The sequence below is a fragment of the Lissotriton helveticus genome, chromosome 9, assembly GCF_964261635.1.
Source record: "Lissotriton helveticus chromosome 9, aLisHel1.1, whole genome shotgun sequence".
Taxonomy (NCBI): domain Eukaryota; kingdom Metazoa; phylum Chordata; class Amphibia; order Caudata; family Salamandridae; genus Lissotriton; species Lissotriton helveticus.
This window is the reverse complement of record NC_136070.1, coordinates 374316017-374337365: the sequence shown is the minus strand read 5'-3', so window position 1 is coordinate 374337365 and position 21349 is coordinate 374316017. Positions and strand designations below refer to the sequence as shown.

General features: G+C 43.0%; 1 protein-coding gene across 1 annotated transcript in view; it reads left to right on the top strand.

Moving 5' to 3' along the window:
- ATG2B (autophagy related 2B) overlaps positions 1–21349 on the top strand; it is a 1105913-nt gene that overhangs the window by 990218 nt on the left and 94346 nt on the right. The gene's annotated exons all lie outside the window — the stretch shown is intronic.

The window sequence follows — 21349 nt, the reverse complement described above, 5'->3', positions numbered from 1 at the left end:
CCGTTCACTTCTGGTGCAACCATACATTTTCTTCCGGGCAAGCATCTGCTTCCAGTCTGCCGGGTGACCATTCACTTCCGGTGTAACTATTCATTTCATTTCAGGGAAGCGTCTCTTTCCAGCCCATGAATAGATTGATAACCTGGGTGAAAGTCTCCACCTTTCCTTGCAAGGTGGACCACTCACCTGTCCACCAACTTCTTCCGGGCCACAGGCTCTGCCATTGATTGTTTCCTTCCGGTTCAACCCACAAGGCGATTGTTGTAGCCTGACAGTACCCCCTTGGTCCTGACTGTCACCTGTCTGTGGCTTGTTCCCCTCCGGAAACCTGCCATTTTTCCTTAGGATTGCATTGTAAGTACCGCCATACCTTGCTGGGAGCTTCCGCTGCCGGCAAGGCCCCCCACCATAGGTGTTCTGTGGATTTGAACACAAACACAAAAAGGAATGAAGAATGAGCCCATAGTAATGAATTTGTAACTGTTATCAAGTATGTCAATTTTACATGCATTATGGTACGAAAATCAGTATAAAGTTGCTCCCTGATCCTGCATCCTAGTTGCCCATTCATTGATGGCTGTTTGGGCGTATATATACCCGGAACCTATTATATCCCCATCTCCTGATTTTTAGGTCTCGCCTATGCAGCGCGCATGCGTTGCATAGGAAAAAGACCTTTAGCCATTGCTACACTTTTGCAGGCAAAAACGTGCACGCATTGCCTTGCTTCCCATGGCAATGCGTGCACGTTTGCCGATTCCCTTGCGGGAGCGAGCAGCGCCACCATAAGTTATCAATCATCGTGCCTTGCTACTCACTCCCGCAAGGGAAACCTGCGATGACCCCCTCCTCTCTCCCCTCCCCCTGCTGCCGCGCGACGCGTGCAAGCTTGTTTAAAGGTGTTTTTGAAGACTCGCAATTTCTCCCTGGAATAGTGGAACGTGCTTTGTATTACCACATCAGGGCTGCATCGGTGACATGTTCTGAGCTGTTGTTTTTAAATGTGGGAACATGACCGGATCAAAACATTTTGTACTGTCCCCAAGCAGAAAACTCAACCCAAGGAGAGGGTGAGGTTCCCCCTAGCCTCCTACAGTATCCATGACCATTCCAAATCCGGCACAGAGCTGTGTGGACTGCTTAATTTTGTTGTGTCACAATATCTATTTTCCAGGCCAAGTGTTTCACTTGTCAGAGTATTGACGTTGTCACACTGCACCACTTTGCTGTTGAGTCATCGTGTAGCTCACTTCTTCTGATGAACACAAGTGCTGTTGCATGTTGAGTTTGGGGTCACACTTATGAGCCATGGGAAGGAGAAATAACCCGCCATACTCCCACGTAGCACTTGTAACAAGTAAACAGCTCCCCTGTCTGAATTGTTCAGATAATCATCCTCTGTACAGTTGGCTACCTCTGCAAAACGTAACTTTTTTTGCCTACAGAAAAAAGGATTGATAGCTATACAGTTACAGTAGTATATATGAGCTAGACAGCAGGGTAAAATATACTTGCAGGAGCTGACTTAGTGTCTGTCCCTCATGTAATAGTCAGTTTACAGCATAGGGGTGCAGCCAGGTTAATTTAAATTGTTTCATTGTATAGGATAAGAAAAAGCACATTAGTTGCGGCAGTTCATGCATTGTAACTGAATTCCCTATTCTGGGTCCTTCGCCTCCAAGTCAATACTTAAGGGATCAAAATGTTTTTTCTAGGCTGATATAAATGAGGCACATACATAATCTGCATGGTCTGGAAGTTAAATTCTGAATCGTGTGTGTTCCTGATAGGTTTACTGGAGATGGTACAGCTTTCAAATAAGGACATGGCCGGTTATCTATTACAAAAATGGGTATTTACAAAAAACAATAAAAAAGGGGAGCGGTTATGCTCTATTTCAACAGGCTCCAGCCAGCAGTCCTGTTGCTTAAAGAAACACACCTACTGAGTACAAATTGTTCCTTCCTGGGCAGACATGGTTACACCAGTGTATACCATTCGGGTTATACGTTGGGTTCCCATGGCGTGGACATTCTGCTAAAGGAAACACTCTCTATTGTAGTCCAATGGGGGTCCACAGACCCCTGGGCCGTTATGCCCTGCTCTCGTCACCCCTCGATGCAAGTGTGTGGACACTATTAAGCGTCTAAGCTCCTCCCTGACTATCAGACCCTACATTGGAGGCTGTTTAGGCTACCTCTACCCCAGGTTTCACCTTTATTGGTAACAGATTGAGAGCAAGTGGCAGTGGCAATATAGACCAAGTCAGCACCTCCGTGGTGTCTTCCAATGAGTTTGGGTAAGTGAGTAAAAGTGTGCTCAATTCAAAACACTGTGCCGTTTAACCAGTGTTACCCTGTGTAGGAAAAAAACCTTCTCTATACATTTAGAACCAAAACATATAATACAGAGCACAGAAGAAAATTAGTTTAACAACTGACCCTGTTGTCAGTTGGTTTTAATAAACATAGCACCATACGATATGTGAAATAGATCATAAAACAATCCTAATACAGTGGACAAGAAGAATCTTGGTTTTGTTGACGCGAAGTGTGTAGCGTAGACGCAGACAGCCGACACGTGTTTCGTCATGTAGACAACTTTTTCAAGGCTTAGCTGTGGTAAAGTGCATAGTATCCCATAATGAGCAAGAATTGGGTTCAGAAAAAGGTGAAAAATCTGGGGTCACAATGCCGAAAAATCTGATTTTACTACATTGCTCAATAACTTGGGACACCAGAGTTGCAAAGCAATTCTAGTTACTTGGCTTTGAGTGAATTGGAGTGATTTGCATCAATCGTTTCAGTTGAGGAATGAGTTGAGGCATGCATTCAGCGAGCTGCCTTTTTTTCACCTGCACCTTTATTTCTAGGACATTTGTATCCTATTTCTGGCCTATCTTTTAGGAGCTCACACCAGTCATGAATGAGTCGGCCATGACCTAAACCTCTGTCTCATGTGGTTCTGTAACTCTTGGAGATCGTGTTGGTTCTTTTACTCCAAAGAAAATATTTTATTCCAGCCATTCATCGTTAAATCTCCAAGGGCCAGATGTAGGTAATTTTATTTTACCACCTCTTAAATACCGAATCATACCGATTCGGTATTTAAGAAGTGGTAAAATAGAAGTACCGAGATGTAGGTAAATACAGATGTGCATTTACCGAATCGGTAAAATTCGGTATTTACCGATTCGGTAAATACCGACCGGTAATGCTCATTCATAGGAATGAATGGGCATTACCGATTCGGTAATTACCGAATCGGTAAATACCGAATTTCACAAGGGTGCAGGGGGTGTCACTTTGACACCCTCTAGCACCCCCAAAACGGGTTCGGGTGCCATGTGGCAGGCATACCTGCCCTAAGGGCAGGTCTGCCTGTCATATGGCACAGGTGTGCATGCACACATGTGCATGCACACCGGAATCGGTATTTTACCATCAAATAGGATTTGATGGTAAAATACCGATTTTTTAATGCTTGTGGGACTCAGAAGAGTCCCACCTACATATCAATTTTACCGAATCGGTAAAAATACCGACTCGGTATTTTACAGAATCGGTAAATTTACCGATCGGTAAATTTACCGATTCTGTAAAATACAGGGCCCTACATCTCAAATTGCATTTACCGGTCCCGTTACCGACCGGTAAATGCCTACCTACATCTGGCCCCAAAAGTGTTGCAAGGTCTCAAAATAGATCGGGAATGGGCCTTTCGCTAACGGTGTAAAGCTATGGCTGCCCATTGAATATGGAGCCCGGTGTAGGTCTGACATGGGATTTGCAAGAGTAGACCGGGTGACCACCTCCGCACCGTGAGAGTTCATGCTGGAATTTGCATGCCACACCCTAGGAGCAGTTAACTGCATTGAATAGGTGCCAGGTGTTTCCCCGTGGATTCCGCTGAAGCAGAGGTTTGAACCTGTTTGCTATCTGATGACTGCACTTTTTCCTGAGGTAGCTGTGGGTGACCCCTAACTAACTGTCCTTGCCTTGTAAATGTGTCTTGGGTAGCAGGCAGTGGTTCCAAACCACCCTAAGGTTGATCACCATGCGCCATCGGTGGTGTCAGCACCGAGCCAGAAAGCAGTCCCATACCCACCAACGGCTGTGGGTCCTTACTCCAGCTGGACCGCAAACTCAACTGGCCATTTGCATCATTTTGTAACTGTCCTCCATCCTGCAGTTCAGATATTTGGAAAACATTATCTAGCTGTTGGCTGGGCACCCAAGTACCAGCTGTCATCCCACCATCCCTAACAGTTGTTGGACCCGCCCTCTGAATGTTTGCTGCTGTACTAAACCCATCCAAGCATGGTGGGGCCCTTAGCTCACTAAAGAAGGCTGATGACTTGTGCCAATCTCAGTACTTGGTGCTGAGAACACCCACGTTTGAGTGGATGTCCAGGTGATGGTAGGTTCAGTTTGAACCTGATCGCCAGTTATTGCTGGAAGCCAGCCAGTAGTTGGTGTGTCAATCCTGACTGAGTGATTGTCAGAGACTGTTCGAGCATATTGTTTACTAGCAACCATGCTCCCCTAGTGGTGTGGGCACTAGTGTAACCCAAGTCCTGCCCAAGATGACCCTACTAATATACTGCACTAGACCCCATATGCTCCATCAATTCTTAAGCCTCTCTTTGATCCCAAGACATGCCTGGGGTCTCCTCCATGCGTTGGCGGAAGGCTTAATCATATTGCAGCCAAACCATTTTTCTATAACTCATGAACCTTTCCTGAATAGCCTGGTTGTACCTAATTAAAGCTGGACCTTGCCTCTGGTATGTTTATAAAATTACGGCTGTTAACAAAGCAAATGTTCCAGTAAGGTGAAAATGTGTATGAATTCTCTCTTGCACACTCTTCTTCAACCTCCTATGGAATCTGCCATGCCAGTGACCCCCTCCCACTCAAACCTTACACCTCCCTCCATCGCTTGGTGAAATGGTGGTAGGCTTGTTGACTTCTGTTGCGCTTACTTGTACCCATCCGCTCCAGTAGACACTTCTTCACTGTACTTTCTCCACCCCTATATTCATCTACACCACCCTCCCACACATCTGTTAGATACCCACTTTCTTTGCCCTTAATCACTCTTCGAGAGTGTGTTTCCAATCTTTCCCTTCCACTCCTTGAACAGTCTTAGCATAGCCTCAGACAACTCACCCAATTCACCAGTTTCAGGTGTTAGTGTACCCTCTTTGTTAGAAAGTTCCTTCTCCTCCCATCGGCCGGACTGGCACTGATGCACTCACGAAGGATGGTTCTGCATCTTTGTCGGCGTTATCCACTGTCACCGCCTTCATCTCTTACTGTGCCCTTTTGGGTTCCTTTGCTCTTAATGGCCCCCACCCCTCCCCCTGTTAGCCTTCTTCTTAGTGTCACACTGCTCCACCAGTGGCAATGAGTCAGCATGACCAGTCGTTGTAAAAATTCCCATTTATAACTCCTCCATGACCTTCAAATGTCCACTTTGTTGGGGGGTGGGCACCCACATCTGGGCCTTGGCCGGCTCCCACCCCTCCAAACTGTTGGCTTTTGCTATTGCCACAAAGCAGGCCCAAAACTGCTCTGAATCTCTCCAGCCAGGTAATTCACCTCCAGGGCCACCCATGCTAGGTCCAGCCTCCTCTTCCGTGGCCAGATCTATTTCAAAGCTGCACTCCCTCCTTTCCCATCCTTCCTTCCTCCCGACTGGTCTGGTGCATGCTCCATTTTGCAGTTGACCTAAATGAAGTAGGCGTTAGAGTTCTAAAAGGTGGATATGGCATTTTGTGGACTGTAGGGGCGGGGGGCAGGGGCGAACACTTATTCCGTTACTAGAGAAACCAAAAAAATACGTCAAGGAGACTGGACAGGCAAGGGGTGCATGAAACTGCAAATATAGAATCCCAAGGAGAAAGAGGGCCCATTGCCATGTGCCTGCGGTTAAATACCCTCCACCCCCAAGGCCAAATTTCTATAGGTAAATCTACGACTGGGCTTGAACCCAGTGTCCCACTCCACTGCCCAGTAACTTCCCTGCCTTTCTCTATCCCTCTCATTACCCCTGCCCAGTCTGGGTTCTACACCCTGGAGGAGGGTCTCCACTAATGCAAATGGACCAGCCAAATGCCCCCTCTTTCAGCAAGGGGGGCTGATCCAAGGGGCATAGGACCATATGTATCAAAATCTTCTTTTGTGATTCTCAAATAGCGATCTGTTTGCGAATCGCTATTTGAGAATCGCAAAATGCTATGTATGTAGGATTTGCAATATATTTTGTGAATCCTACATATTCCTTAATTGCGAATCTCAAATTGCGATTCGCAATTAAGGAATACCTCCCCCATTCATTCCCAGAGGAATGAATGGGAAGACATTCTCAATTTGCGATTAGCAATTAGAGAATCGCAAATTGAGAATGCAATTTCAAGGGTGCAAGGGTGTCAAAAGAACACTCTGTTGCACCCCTGAAATAAGCATGGGTGCACATGTGGCGCACATACATGCCACATACATGCCCTAAGGGCATGTATGTGCTTCACATTGCACTTTGAAAAATCGCAAATTACCACCAACTTGAAGTTGGTGGTAATTTGCGATTCCTTAAGGCCAAATTGCACTTTTTTGGTGCCTCTTACATTGCATTTAAGGAATCGCAAAATGTGCAATTCCTTAAATGCAATGGCAAAATAAGGAATCGCAAATTTTGCCATTCCTTATTTTGCACGCAGTTTTGCCTTCATACATAACAATGAGCAAAATTGCGATCGGAAATGCAGAAATTCTGTGAATTTCGGCGTTTGCAATCGCAATTTTGCTTGATACATATGGCCCATAGTCTTTGCTCTCTCTCCATCAAACCTCCTGCCCAGCCCTCTCTCTTTCGAAACATCTGTAGTACTACGACTATGCCGGCTTCGTTGCGTTATAGCGCTTTTTTATTTTTTACTTTAAGCCATATTGCAAAGCAGCTCAACTGCTCAGGGACATATAAAAACACATTGAAAAGCCAATAGCTTTTTCATAGGGAAAACCTGTTGGCTTTGCCAATGCTTGGTGTGTATGTTTCAGCCCAGTGTCAGGAACATTTTCAGGTAGTACTGCACCCAACAGTACTGTGGCTGTGCTGATCTTTGGAACATTGCCTTTGAAAAAGTGCTACACATACACGAAATGCGTGGGGCTTGTTTGTTTGATTTAGAGCTGTGAAGTGTTCCACTCGTCATTTGGGCAGCTTCCAGTAAAATTCCCAAAAGCGGAATTTACCTGTGTGAAGGCTTTTTTGTTGGGGAAACTGCCAGAGAGCTTGCGCAAAGAAACAAGCCTGTTGCCCTTCAGGAAAAAGCTGAAAACTGTGCTGTTTCAGGAGGCATGTGGTACCATCTAGCTTGCTCCCTTAACAACACTATGTCCACTCTCCGCTAAGCGCTTAGAGACCCCTGGGTGATAAGGCGCTCTACAAATCCAATATACAATACAATACTGTTGTTGGATTTGAAATGGCGGGTCCCAGCCGTGAGAGAGCCCCACTGCGATAAGCAGTCCCTGTGTATGCCAACGGGCATGCGCGTTCCAGGGACAGGTGCTGGAGCTTGGAGGCGGTTATGTGCTGTATGATGGGACTGAAACAAAACAGCAACCCACTGGGGACTGAATTTGCAACATTCTGCAAAGACAGCGCACCAGCTCACTGTAGCAATACTGAAGTGCAACTACAGAGACCAGCCATGGCCACGGCCACAGCCACAGGGGCTGGATGTCGGATAAGGAACCAAGTTGTACCTATGGCTGTGATGATCTTTGGAACATTGTCTTTGAAAAAGTGCTTCACACACGAAATGTGTCAGGCTTGTTTGTTTGATTTAGAGCTGTGAAGCGTTCCACTAGTCATTTCGGCAGCCTCCAGTAAAATTCCCAAAAGCAGAATTTACCTGTGTGAAGGCTCTTTTGTTGGGGAAACTTTTGTTTTTGTATGTATATATATATATATATATATATATATATATATATTCACTGAAAAAACCATAGGTATCACACCAGTTATAGTTAGGTGGAAATTTTACTCGCATAACCATTGAAATTCCCACGTTATAGTTAGTTGGACTCACTATAACTTGCGCGTGCAATGCACTGCTGATGACGTCACATATTACATCACTCATGACATGGTCAGTGACATCACTCATGACATCACTGATGACATCTCAAATGACATCACTGATGACAACATCCTTGTGACAAAGTGGCAGACCTCCTATCAGCATAAAATAACCTTTGACACACACATTCAAAAATCGAAACTAACATTTTCTTAAAAAAGGAGAAACCAATACCTATTACAACAACTTATTAGGTAATTCCAACATCTACATACACATCCACTCATTCACCAACAGTTCTATATAGTCACTCATGCATGTACTTACTCATCATATGTACTCATACACCTATACATCCTGTTACACACTAATACTCATCCATATAGTTACTCACGCACAAATTCACACATGCAAATAAACTATCAAAAAAACATTTACTTGATTATACTGCTATATACACACCACTACACATACTTCTACAGAAACGGAAACATATTTATTCTCTTAAACAATCAATTATAAAAACACATACTCACTAACCCACCCATACACACAATCATCCACCCATACAGTCTTGCACACATGCTGTCTTCAAAATACATACAAATAGTGAGTCACTCATTCATGCATCTGTGCTCTAAGTAATATCCCCCACCGAACCATACAGACACTGATACTGATACTCAAAAAAACAACTAATAACCCATATACACACTCATGTAGCTACTCACCAACCCATGCAGCCACTTATACACAAAGTGAGACACCGATACAGATATTTACATATTTAAACATTACTCGCTAATATATGTATTCACGAAGATACATTTAATAAGTCAGTTAACCAATCAATTTTACACAAAAAAACATCCATTTAGACATTTATTTACCCATTTATTCTTCCATCAACCTTTAGATATACATATATAAAAAATATTTATTTTTCAGAAAGATACACATTCACTGGATGATGTCATCAGTGATGTCATTTGAGATGTCATGACTGATGTCACTGACCTTGTCATGACTGATGTAATATGTGACGTCATCAGCAGTGCATTGCACGCGCAAGTTATAGTGAGTCCAACTAACTATAACGTGGGAATTTCAATGGTTTTATGCGAGTAAAATTTCCACCTAACTATAACTGGTGTGATACCTATGTTTTTTTCAGTGAATTTTTTTTTTTTTTTTAAATATTTTTATTAAAAGATCTTTTCTCCCAATTTTTACAGTGTACACCAGTATAGCACATAAAACAATCAGTATACAAAGAGAAAAGAAGAAAAAAAAAAAAACCACACAAAAAAAGAGAAAAAACACAAGGCAGAGCAGACTGATAGAACCTTAAAGACAACCAAAAATAATACAAATAATCATATTCATATTCATATGTGTTTTGGTATTAGCTACATACCATTATACAACTTGATGCAATCCTATCGTAACCATTATTTTCTGACTTCCTGCTCATTTCTACTCGCTCCCGCCTTGAGACCTACTCTGCTTCCAGCGAGTTAGAGGTTGCCAGATTCTTTCCCCCAATGCTCTCGCCCTCCTACCCTTTCTTTCATAAATAGCTTTCTCCAGATTATAAGTAGAAATCAACCTTGCTATCCAGAGTTCAAAAGAGGGGGGGGCCTTGTCAAGCCATGCTCTCGCGATTCCAATTCGATACACCGCCGTTACCATAAACAAAAATTCTATATGATACTCCTCTGTTTCGCCCGCAATTCCTAATATTATAATATCATCTGTCAATTTTCGTGAGATTCCCAACGAGTTTGCCAAAAAGTTCTCAATTGCCCCTTTTAGAGTATGTAGTTGTGGGCATTGGGCAAACATGTGAACAATATCCGCCTCTGATGAGTTGCATCGTGGGCATGTGATTCCATTGGCCCCCCCCCCACTGTGCAATTCCTGCTGGCGTGTGGTATAAAGAGTATATTGTTTTGTAGTGCTGTGATTGTAGTGTTGCAGAAGATAAAACTGTATGGCCTAACTTCAAAGATGTCTGTAAGTCCTCCGTGGAGGCACCCACCTTTTCCTCCCATTTAGCGGCAAACTTATCTATATCATCGGTTTTTAATGTATACATTTCTGCATAAAGTTGTCTAATTGTGCATCGATCCGCCTTCTCTATGTACTCCATAATCCTGCTGCATTCGAACCCTATTGGTCCTCCTCTTTTATCTGCTAGATAGCTTCTTAGCTGTAGATATTTGAAAAAATTGTTCCCTCTTATGTCATATTTCCTTTGTAAATCCTGAAATTGTCTAATTGTCCCCTCAATGTCCATAAGATCTCCTATCTTTTTAATCCCCTTATTATCCCATTCCTTCATAATTGTATCCCTGAATATCTCCCCTGGTAATGAATGATTGTTGTATAGTCGTGTGTAGTGATTGTATCGGCCGATACCCAGCTTTTTTGCCACCCCTCTCCAAACTTTATAAGCTGCTTGTAAAGTCTTAAACTTAGTATGTTTAAAATAGTTATAATCCACTGTTTTCAGCAGACCATTCTCAGCTTCATCCCCAATAAGTGCTCTATATACATTTGTATCCTGTTCCTCGTTACTCCCTCCACCTAATAACCCTTGTGTATATTGCAATGTTGCTGCCCAATAGTAAAGTCTAAAATCCGGGGCTCCCCAACCTCCCTTCTCCCTTGGGAGAACCATGTAACGATACGCTCTTCTGGTCTTCCCTTGGGCCCAGATTAGCCTATTAAGTATTAATTCCAGTTTCCGGAACCATGTTTGTTCGAAAAATAATGGAATCGTTCTGAAAATGTATAAGAGTTTTGGGAAGGTAATCATCTTAATAACGTTTATTCTCCCCATTAGCGTCAAGTGTAGATTGTGAATCCTTTCGGTGTTCCTTTTAACCTTATCAAGTAGTGGGGTCATATTAATTTCTACTAATTTATCTAGGTCAGTGGTCACTTTTATCCTTAGATATGTAGCTACGGGAACAATTCTATTATCTTGGTGTATTGTGTATTTATTTTGAACGATCTGGGTTTTACCTTTATTAATTGAATATCCTGCAATCGTTCCAAATTTCCAAGTCTCCTGCTCTATTTCAACTAGCGCCCTCCCTGGTTTTGGTGTTATAATGGCCACGTCGTCAGCATAGGCAAATAATTTGTACTCCCTCCCGTGCAGTATCACTGGTTGGATATTCCTGTTAGCTTCTAATTTTCTTAGCAGGGGATCTAGATATAAAGCAAACAACAGCGGCGAAGCTGGGCAGCCCTGCCTGGTCCCTCGTTTGATCTGAACTTCCTTTGTATAGTTTCTATTTATTCTTATCCTGGCTGTTGGATTCTCATAGAGAGCCTGGATTGCCTTAATGTATCCCTCGCCTATCCCAAGCCATTTCGTAACCCTCCATAAATATTCCCACGAGACCCTGTCGAAGGCCTTTTCAGCATCGAGAAATATGGCTGCGACAGGATCTCGCGATACCTCAACTGCATCTAGAATAGTTATCATCTGCCTAGTATGTTGGGTCGTACCTTTTCCAGGGATGAAGCCGTGCTGTGAAGTACTAACTAATCCTTCAATGATTTTGCTAAGTCTTTGAGCTAGTGATTTTGAGAAGATTTTTGTGTCTGCATTTAGGAGTGTAATTGGTCTATAAGACCCTGGCTCCAGCGGAGGCTTGTCTTTTTTAAGAATCACTATTATGTCTGCGCCTGCCCATGACCGTGGTATCGAACTCCCAGCCTGTGCCTGTCTAAGGGTTTCTAACATGTCCCCCCCCAGTTGCTCCCAAAAGATTTTATAAAATTCTGCCGGAATCTGATCTGGTCCTGTGGCTTTCCCCGCCGGTAAATCTCTTACGGCCTCCCTTATCTCCTGTAGTGTTAGTGGTAGATCTAATTCTTCCTTAGCTGCAGTATCTAATATATCATGCTGTATTCCCCCCAAATAGTCTGTAATTTCTCCATCCACGTTTCCTATGCTTGAATCGTATAGGTTGCCATAGTAACTTCTAAAAACCTCCTGTATCTCCTCTGTTGTGGTAACCACATTGCCTAGCCTATCTTTAATTTCTTTTATATCCCCTGCTGATAAATTTTGTCGGGTGCGTATTGCTAGTAAATGTCCCACCCTTTCATTGAACTCATAGCACTTTTCCTTCTTTGCTAGATAGTTCCCTGCCGCCTTCTGAGCCAGGCTTGTCCCTGCCTCTGCTTTATTTATTTCTATTTCTAAAAGTATTTCCTCCAGTGGTTCTCGGTTGTGAATTGCTGTAATTAGTCTTTCTTCTAGGATCTCCAATTCCCTCATCCTTTCCTCTGTCTTAATCCTCTCTTTCTTAGTTCTTTGCAGTGTATAGCTTAGTGTTTCTCCCCTTATTCCGGCTTTGAATGCGTCCCAGATCATATTAGGTGTAGCTGTATTCCTATTCTCTTCCCAATATTGGGGTATCCATTCCTGCATATGTCTTATATAACCTGGCTCACTCAATAAACCTCTCTCAAATGTCCAAGTACTGTTCTTGCTCGCAATCTTATTGAGCGTTGGTATACTCAGCACTAATGGATTGTGGTCCGAAATCACTCTGGGGAGTTTTATTAATTTAGCATCTTTTATAATCGATCTAGAAATAAAAAAGTAATCTAGTCTGGCTACCATCTTATGCGGGGCTGAATAAAAAGTACTCCCTGTCCCTATTGGATTTTTTTCCGCCCAGACATCTACTAATGCATTATGCCTCGCCATATAGTGTATGGCCTTCCACGTTTTTTTCTTCCTACCGTTATACCCTCCCCTGTTCAGCAAACACATCCCATTTAGTCCATTAATGTTCAGATCTCCACAGCATATTATTGGTTCAGTCCACAATGCCAGCTCTCCGTCTAGCATTTCAAAGATATCTGGTTCATCATCGTTTGAGGCATAAACTGACACTATTGTATAACACCCCCCCTGTACATCCACCTCCACCATTACCCATCTTCCCTCTTGATCTTCTTTTTTCCTTTTAAGTTTTGCGACCCCTTTTTTAGCTAATATTGCCACTCCTCTTGTCTTTGTCTCTTGCCTTGTGTAGGCAAGAATGTCAAACCCCATTTGTCCCAACAAAAGAAATTCTTTTCCTGCAATATGTGTTTCCTGCAGACAAATTATCTCTAATTTAAGCGATCTCAGCAAAGCAGCGACTTTTTGTCTTTTATCAACATTGTTCAACCCACAAACATTCATGGAAATCATCCTTAACGCCATTTATGTATCACAAACATGTCCCTTCTACAGTGACATACTCTTTTAGCTCTTGCCAACAGATTTTTTACTGGTACATCTTCCTCTCTAGTACATTCTTTTCTCCCTTTTCCCGCTATTTGTGCTCTTATCCTACAGCTTACAACCTCCCCTTTACCCACCCTCCCTCCCCACGCCCCACCCTCAGGACTCCCACCCCCCCTCCCCTCACCCCTTCCACAGGCAAATAGGTCACTCATGACCTATATGTGGCTGCTATGTGCTGTATAGTCGCTTGCCTCTCCCTCCCGATTTCCTTATCTTTCCTTCATCGCCCAACACCCTGTATTGCTACCCTGACTTAGCACTGCCACTTATAACTTTATCTTTTTCCCCCTCTCCCCTTGTTTCTCTCTGTCAACTCTGTTAGGTATTCACTGGCCTTTACCTCCGAGAAAAACATCCTAACATGACCACCCACGATGGTCTTCAATTTTGCAGGAAACATTAAGTAAGCCTCTGCCCCTTGCTGTTGGAAAGGTGTTATCATCTGCCTAAGTCGCCACCGTCTCTCTACCGTTACGTGGCAAAAATCGGGGCGAGCAAAGAAGGTTACTCCTTGAGCTGTTTTTTTGGCATCTGGTCTGGCTTTTTCCATTATTTCTTGCCTTGCCAAATAATTTCCGCAGAATACCAGCATAGCCCTAGGCTTGTTGTCCTGTCTATCATCTTTCCTCGTTTTGTTCACCAGTGGGAACCTATGCGCTCGTTGTACTTCTAGTTCCCATTGCCATGGTACTTCAGGGAAGGCCTCTTTCAGCAATTTAATAACGAAACCTCTGGGATCCTGCCCCTCCACCCCTTCCTCCAGTCCAAGAAGTCTCACATTACTCCGTCTTTGCCGATTCTCAAAATCTTCAATTTTCCACTGCAAGTCCGCTGCCACTTTAGACTGTTCCAATTTAAATGCTTGCCAGTCAGTAATCTCATCCTCGACTCTGCTAGTCCGTTCCTCAACAAGACCCACTCTTTCTTCCACTTCCTCGTATTTTTTATTCATTTTCCTAATCGAGTTTTGGATTTTCTTAGTGTCATGTCTGGCTCTTCTGCTCTCTGCTCTTGCCTCAGCCTGCATTTGTTTAAGAGTACTAAACAACATATCCATCGTGACATTTTGTGAAGTTTCAGGGACCCCACCTCCTGCTGCCCCACTTCCCCCTATCGAGATTTCTTGAAAGGCGCTTGCAGTTCCTGAGTAATCCCACAGCAGGTTTTTATTTGTTTTATCAGGGGAGCCTCCACGCCTCACAGTGTGGTTCCTTTTTTTTTTTGTATTTCTCTCCCCGCTCTCTTCAGTATCAGAGCTAGTTTCTGTTGTGGATTTGCCTATAGGTTTACCAGCATCGTCGCTTGAGGTGGAGTCTGAGCCTTCATTCACCGAGAAGAATTTATCCCCCTCTCTCTCTCTCTCGACTCAATACTTGCCAGGCTTCCCCACATAGCACAATTACTCTGTCCCAGCTTATTAGACCATTCTTCTTCCACTTGTAGCAGTGCGTCTAGCATCCTTTCATTGTTCAGGTTTCTTACCTCCTCTGGCTCTGCTACTGACGCCGACACCTGGCCCTCCTGTTTGTTTGAGCTGCCAGCAAACTCTTTGAGTTCCAATGCTATTCCCGCTGACGCGCAACCATTGACTGCATTCCCTCGTTGCCTGGTTACCGAGGCGTCCCTGAGGTCGGCGCCCGGCTCCCTCGCGTCTCCTCCAGCAATCGCCTGGGTATCGCCCGTCTCCCTCGCTTCTCCGCTACCATCCATGAGAGTGTCGTCTGGCTTTCTCCCTTCTCTGCTAGCGTCCGTGGTGGCACTCACTGAGGCTGCGCTCGCTGGTTGCTTGGATACTGAGCCGCTGGCGTCCACGAGGACGGCGCCCGGCTCACTCATTTCTCCGCTGGCGTTCTCACTGCCGGATACTTGCTCCTCCACTGGCTTCGCCCCTGCCGCACTCCCAGCTGGTTTTGCACCAAAGGATTCTGGCAAGGTAGGCTGCCTGAAAGTTGCTTCTTTGCCCTCTTTTGCCGCCATAATCCTGTTTCTTTGCTCGAGTGCGTCTTTATTTATCCCGGCAGGTATATTCTGTGTCTCGTCCCTCGTAGTCATAGTTCTCGTTCCCAGCTTCTTGTCTTTATCGGCTTTCTCGGCCTTACGTTGTAAGGTTTTCTGGGCCAAGGTTGATGTTAAGGCCGGTGCAGGCGTCCCTCGTTTGCCGGGACCGGGTGTTTTGGGGATCGCGCCTGTTCCCTGTAGCTTATTTGTACTACCAGCCATGGGCGCTGCTTTCTCCTTATCTTTGTCCTTCTCGATCTTCTCTTTCTTTCCTTTCAGGGACATCGCGCTGCAAATTTCTTCCCAGTACCTTCGTGTAGATTTAAGCGCTGTTCTGGATGTTAACAGGACGCTTTCTCTGAGATTTCTTTTTATGCACCTCAGTTCGCTGCTCGCCTCCCTGTTAAACCACCAGAGCCACCAGAGCAGTCTCATATCCAGTGCTAAGGACTCCTCAGGGCATCAACCATAACGTCCTGGTCAGGAGAGGGAATAGGTGCGACTATTCACTACACCACACTGGCGGCCATCTTGCCTCACCCAAGTGAATTTAATAGGTTTTTTAAATGCTAATTCCTACCTACAACTGGTGTGAAACCTATGGTTTTTTCAGTGAATATATATATATATATATATATATATATATATATATATATATATATAACATTTCTAAATGAAACCCCTCATTTTGTTCCTTTTCAAATTAAATGTATTAAGTGTTACCACTTTATTCCAATCAAGATGACTTCAGGTGTGCCATACTCTTGTCATAAGTAAGACTGTTAGCGTTCTAGTTGTTCTTTAGAACACTCTGGGACATTCTGTCATTGGGCTATAGTTGGGCTACATCTGGCTGATATTTGGGCTACATTTGGGCTCTTTTGTCTCTGGTGGCCATCTTGGAAGACTGCTTATCAGAATTTTTTTAATGAAATATAAGAGGATTTGAGAAGTCACTCAAAATGTGCCCTAATTTTTCTTTCTTCAGCACTAATCATAATTTCTATGGCAAAATGAACCCCCTCATTGTGTTCCTTTGCAAATTAAATGTTTTAAGTGTTAACACTTTATTCCAATCAAGATGACTTCAGGTGTGCCATACTTCTGTCATAAGTAAGACTGTTAGCGCTCTAGTTGTTCTTTAGAACACTCTGGGACATTCTGTCATTGGGCTATAGTTGGGCTACATCTGGCTGATATTTGGGCTACATTTGTTTTTTTTGTCTCTGGTGGCCATCTTTGGGCTACATTTGGGCTCTAACATATATATAGCCCAATGTAGCCCAATATATATTTTTTCAAAGTTAATTTTCATAAAAACCACTGGAGCATATCTCTTGAGACATAGCAAAGGCACATCGGGGTACCAGTCCCTACAATTTTGCCAAGTTTGGTGGAAATCCATTCAGCCGTTCGGGCTAAAAGTGAGTCCAACCGCCCTATGGAAATTAACATGGGGAAAACACGTTTTGGGACCCCCCTTTTATCTCCGCCCCCGCTTGATGGATCCCCCCGAAACTTTCAGGGAAGGAGCGGAGCGCAGCGAGGCAAAGTTAAGGAAAATTACAGGCAGATCCCTCATTCGGCGCCAAAGTTATTCCCAATAGAATGTTGCGGATTTCCTATGGAAAACGATCCTAACTATAACTACCTACTGGCGACCGCCAGTAGGTAATATATATATATATATATATACATATATATATATATATATATATATATATTATATTATACATATTACCCGTAACTTCCTCCAAAAAGAGACTGGCACAGACACTGATGTGTATTGCTCTTGTTTATTGTAGTTTAGTCAGCATGATGCGTTTCGGCCAATCCTGACCTTGATCACATACACTCTGTGAGAGCTCAACTTTCATTTATAATCATCACATGGTGCATAAACATGAAAGACATACTAAAAATATCTGATAAAACACAATTTTAAACATTACAATTGCAGTAAAAGCCGAAAGAGATATAGGCTGTTACTGATACTGAGTTATTTAATACATTCAGCCGTTCGGGCTAAAAGTGAGTCCAACCGCCCTATGGAAATTAACATGGGGAAAACACGTTTTGGGACCCCCCTTTCATCTCGGCCCCCGCTTGACGGATCCCCCCGAAACTTTAAGGAAAGGAGCGGAGCGCAGCGAGGCAAATTTAAGGAAAATTACAGGCAGATCCCTCATTCGGCGCCAAAGTTATTCCCAATAGAATGTTGCGGATTTCCTATGGAAAACGATCCTAACTATAACTACCTACTGGCGACCGCCAGTAGGTAATATATATATATATATATATATATATATATATGTATATATATATATATATATATTATATTATACATTTCACCCGTAACTTCCTCCAAAAAGAGACTGGCACAGACACTGATGTGTATTGCTCTTGTTTATTGTAGTTTAGTCAGCATGATGCGTTTCGGCCAATCCTGACCTTGATCACATACACTCTGTGAGAGCTCAACTTTCATTTATAATCATCACATGGTGCATAAACATGAAAGACATACTAAAAATATCTGATAAAACACAATTTTAAACATTACAATTGCAGTAAAAGCCGAAAGAGATATAGGCTGTTACTGATACTGAGTTATTTAATACATAAAGTGCGTAGTGGTTCAAGGATCCAGAATAATTGGAATAAATTATCTTTGCCACATCTTGAGCCCAGGAGCTCAGTGATTGGTTCTGGAGGTCTTAACCTAGATGAATTCATAATCTTGGTCTTCCCATCAAACACCCTCTATCAGACATTATTATTAAAAATACATTGCTGTATAAATACAAAGACATATAAATAAATACATATAATAGATCTAACATATACATGAGCAGGCATGAATACGGTTCCAACCTAATGCTGGTTCCTGTAAATTGGACCCCCAATGCAAGTTATATTAAATAACAGGCTAAATCCAAAATATAACAAACTAATGGGATGTCATTCAATTAAAGCAAAATGACTTCTCATCGCATCTTGGATATAGAACACCCATGAAAAAATCTTTTGGGAGGACACAATATTGCCAATATGGAACCCCTGAATATCATCACTACAAAGCAACCTAGTTGCCTACATTCCCACTATGACAAATACCTCTTTAAAATGACTGCAACTTATAAATCCACCAAACAGTGCATACATTAACATAAGTAATGAAGGGAAGATAGCAGCAAGATACTTAAAAATAGGACAGTGGTCCTAGCAACAGTTCTTTCAAGGATAGACTACTGCAATGGGCTTTATTCTGATCTACCTAAGAAATACTTGAAAGTGTTACAGACAGTTCAAAATGCAGCAGCTTGACTCATCACAAAGATTCCTAGATTTGTCTCAGTCCCTCAAGCCATCAGCAGTCTTCATTGGCTGCCAGTGAAGAAACGTATCAACTTTAAGGGACTCTGCACAGCCTATAAGGCCCTATAAGGCCAAGGTCTGATGTACCTTAGAGACTGGATTAGATGGTATTTATCAAATAGGACTCTCTGCTCAAATTCATCTTGAGATCTGTGTGTCCCCCTGTATAGAGGAACTACCTGGGGTGGCAGAAGACTTATACAGTGTATGGATTTGCCTCCCTTGGGAACTGAAAACAATGCTACCTCTCTGCTAGGTTCAGGAAGATAATAAAGAGCTGGCTGTTTTCCCAGGATCTTTGAGTGATGTGTCCTTTCTGGGAAAGTTGATGTTCTGGCTTTCTTGTCCTTTCTGTCATGGTTAGCATCAAGACGCCTCCGGGCACTTGCTAGCTCTTCATAAAAATTCAATCAAATCAAACTAGATATTCATGAGCAGGCATAAATACGGTTCAAACCTAATGGTGGTTCCTGTAAATAGGATTCCCTGCATATAATCACTACAAAGCAACCAAGTGCCCTACATCCCCACTATGACAAATACCTCTTTAAAATGACTGCAACTTATAAATCCACCAAAAAGTGCATAAATCAACATAAGTAAAAAAGGGAAGATAGCAGCAAGATACCTAAAAACTCCAATGGGAATCACACGTGCAACAACCCTAACAAATATGAAGGAGATGAAAAAAGTAATATATATTGAGGGTAAACCTCTAAAGATAATTATGAAAATCATAATTTGTATTAAGACCATTGGGAGCCGTAGAATCAAGGTTCAAAATATAACGTGTCTCAAGTTATTTGAGCAACCTCTCTCGATTACCTCCCTGGATCAATTTCGGAACAGTATCAATCACAAAGTATCTGATGTGATTCAAGTTACTGTTACGATGTTCAAAGTGCCTCACAACTGGGTTTCTTTGATTGATGTTGGTAATGGCTCTCAAATGCTAAAGCACCCTCTTATGTACTTGTAACTTGGTGCTCCCTACATACTACAGTCACCTTCTAAGACATTGACAGCAAATACATTGTTGCAGTTGTACACACCTGCCATGGGTTGCCGTTTCTCACAGAAAGGGGTAACAAATTCGCTGGTATTCTTACCAAATTTGCATGCTCTACATAAGCTGCATTTATAACACCTTTGTAATGGCTGTAACCAGCTGCTTCTGGTCACAATTTCAGGACTGGTCTTTACCAGAGCATTCCTCATACGTGATGCCTTGCGAAAAGTAATTAAGGGCCTATTAGAGAGTGTAGGACCCAAAATAGGATCCCCCTACACTAAGGGCTAATATCTGTTGAATATGGTTCTTATTTCCTTCTCCTGTTTGCTAAAAGTCAGAACATGTTTGGTAGCAGAATCTAAGACTTTTTGACCCCGATCAAACAGGAGAGTCTCCCTACTTTTCTGATCGGCTTTCTTAATGGCCCTGTCCAATACTGTGTGTAGCCCCTCTGTATAAATCTGTCATCTCTCCTGCATCTGTATAACATCTGCAGGATAACTGCAGTTCCTTCTTAGCCGGACCATCTCCCCATAAAGGATATTATTCTTCAAGTGTTTGGGATGAAAGCTGTTAGCATGTAATGTTGAGTTCCCTGCAGTGGCTTTCTATTAAGACAGGTATCAATTTTGTTTTCCTTAATATAGACTCTCAAGTCCAAAACCTCAACCTCCTGACTGCTTATATGTATTATAAAATCCTGGTAAGGATGAAAGACTGTGATCTGAGCCTTCAAGTGGACGTTTGCGAACAGATGTATGAAACAGGTTCTTATTCCACTCTGATGTCTCACCAGCTTTACCATGGCACTGATATCACGATGAATTTTGTGCGGCCTTTCTACGTACTTTGCTTTCTCCATACAAGGGAAACAGGGAGAATGTTCAACCAAAAGAGACTTTTGTGTCCAGGGCTCTTCATTGGCACTAATCCCTTTGTTAATCTGTTTTAGTGGCCTGACATGGCACCAACGAAGGCACCTGGGTGTGAACGACTTTAAGGCCCATTTTGGAGCCCACAAAATAGATTAAGAAGGTGCTCGTAGCATACTTCACTTTTCTGCATTTTAACCTAGGACTGAGGGAAAGTAGGCCTACAAATCTCAAGCAAAACTAGAGATGTGACAGAAAGAGAGGAGGTGTGGTGGAAAGAAGGCGTTGAGCAGAGAAAAAAGGGGGTCATACAGAGCGAGATGGGCAGAAGAGAATGCAGGGTGAAATAGAGAGAGCAGGCAGGGGAGAAGACAGGAGAGGACGGGGGAAAAAAGACACACCAATGACAGTTTGCGCAAAAAGAGAATGTGGCTAACGATTTTCAACACCTACCTCCCAATGCATTAGTCACAATTGAATTTTCTCACCAGTTATTGGAGCATCTTCCTCATGTGCATCTTGGTGGAATTACTGGGTGCATATGTTGAAAGAGCGCATAAAGAAAGTACGGCAGAAGTATGCACTCTCTGAATAAATCAGCGAAGCCAGGCACATAGCTGCGAGGGGCGCAGTTTACTCTTCCAACATGCTCAGTCAAGCAAATACCTTTGATATGG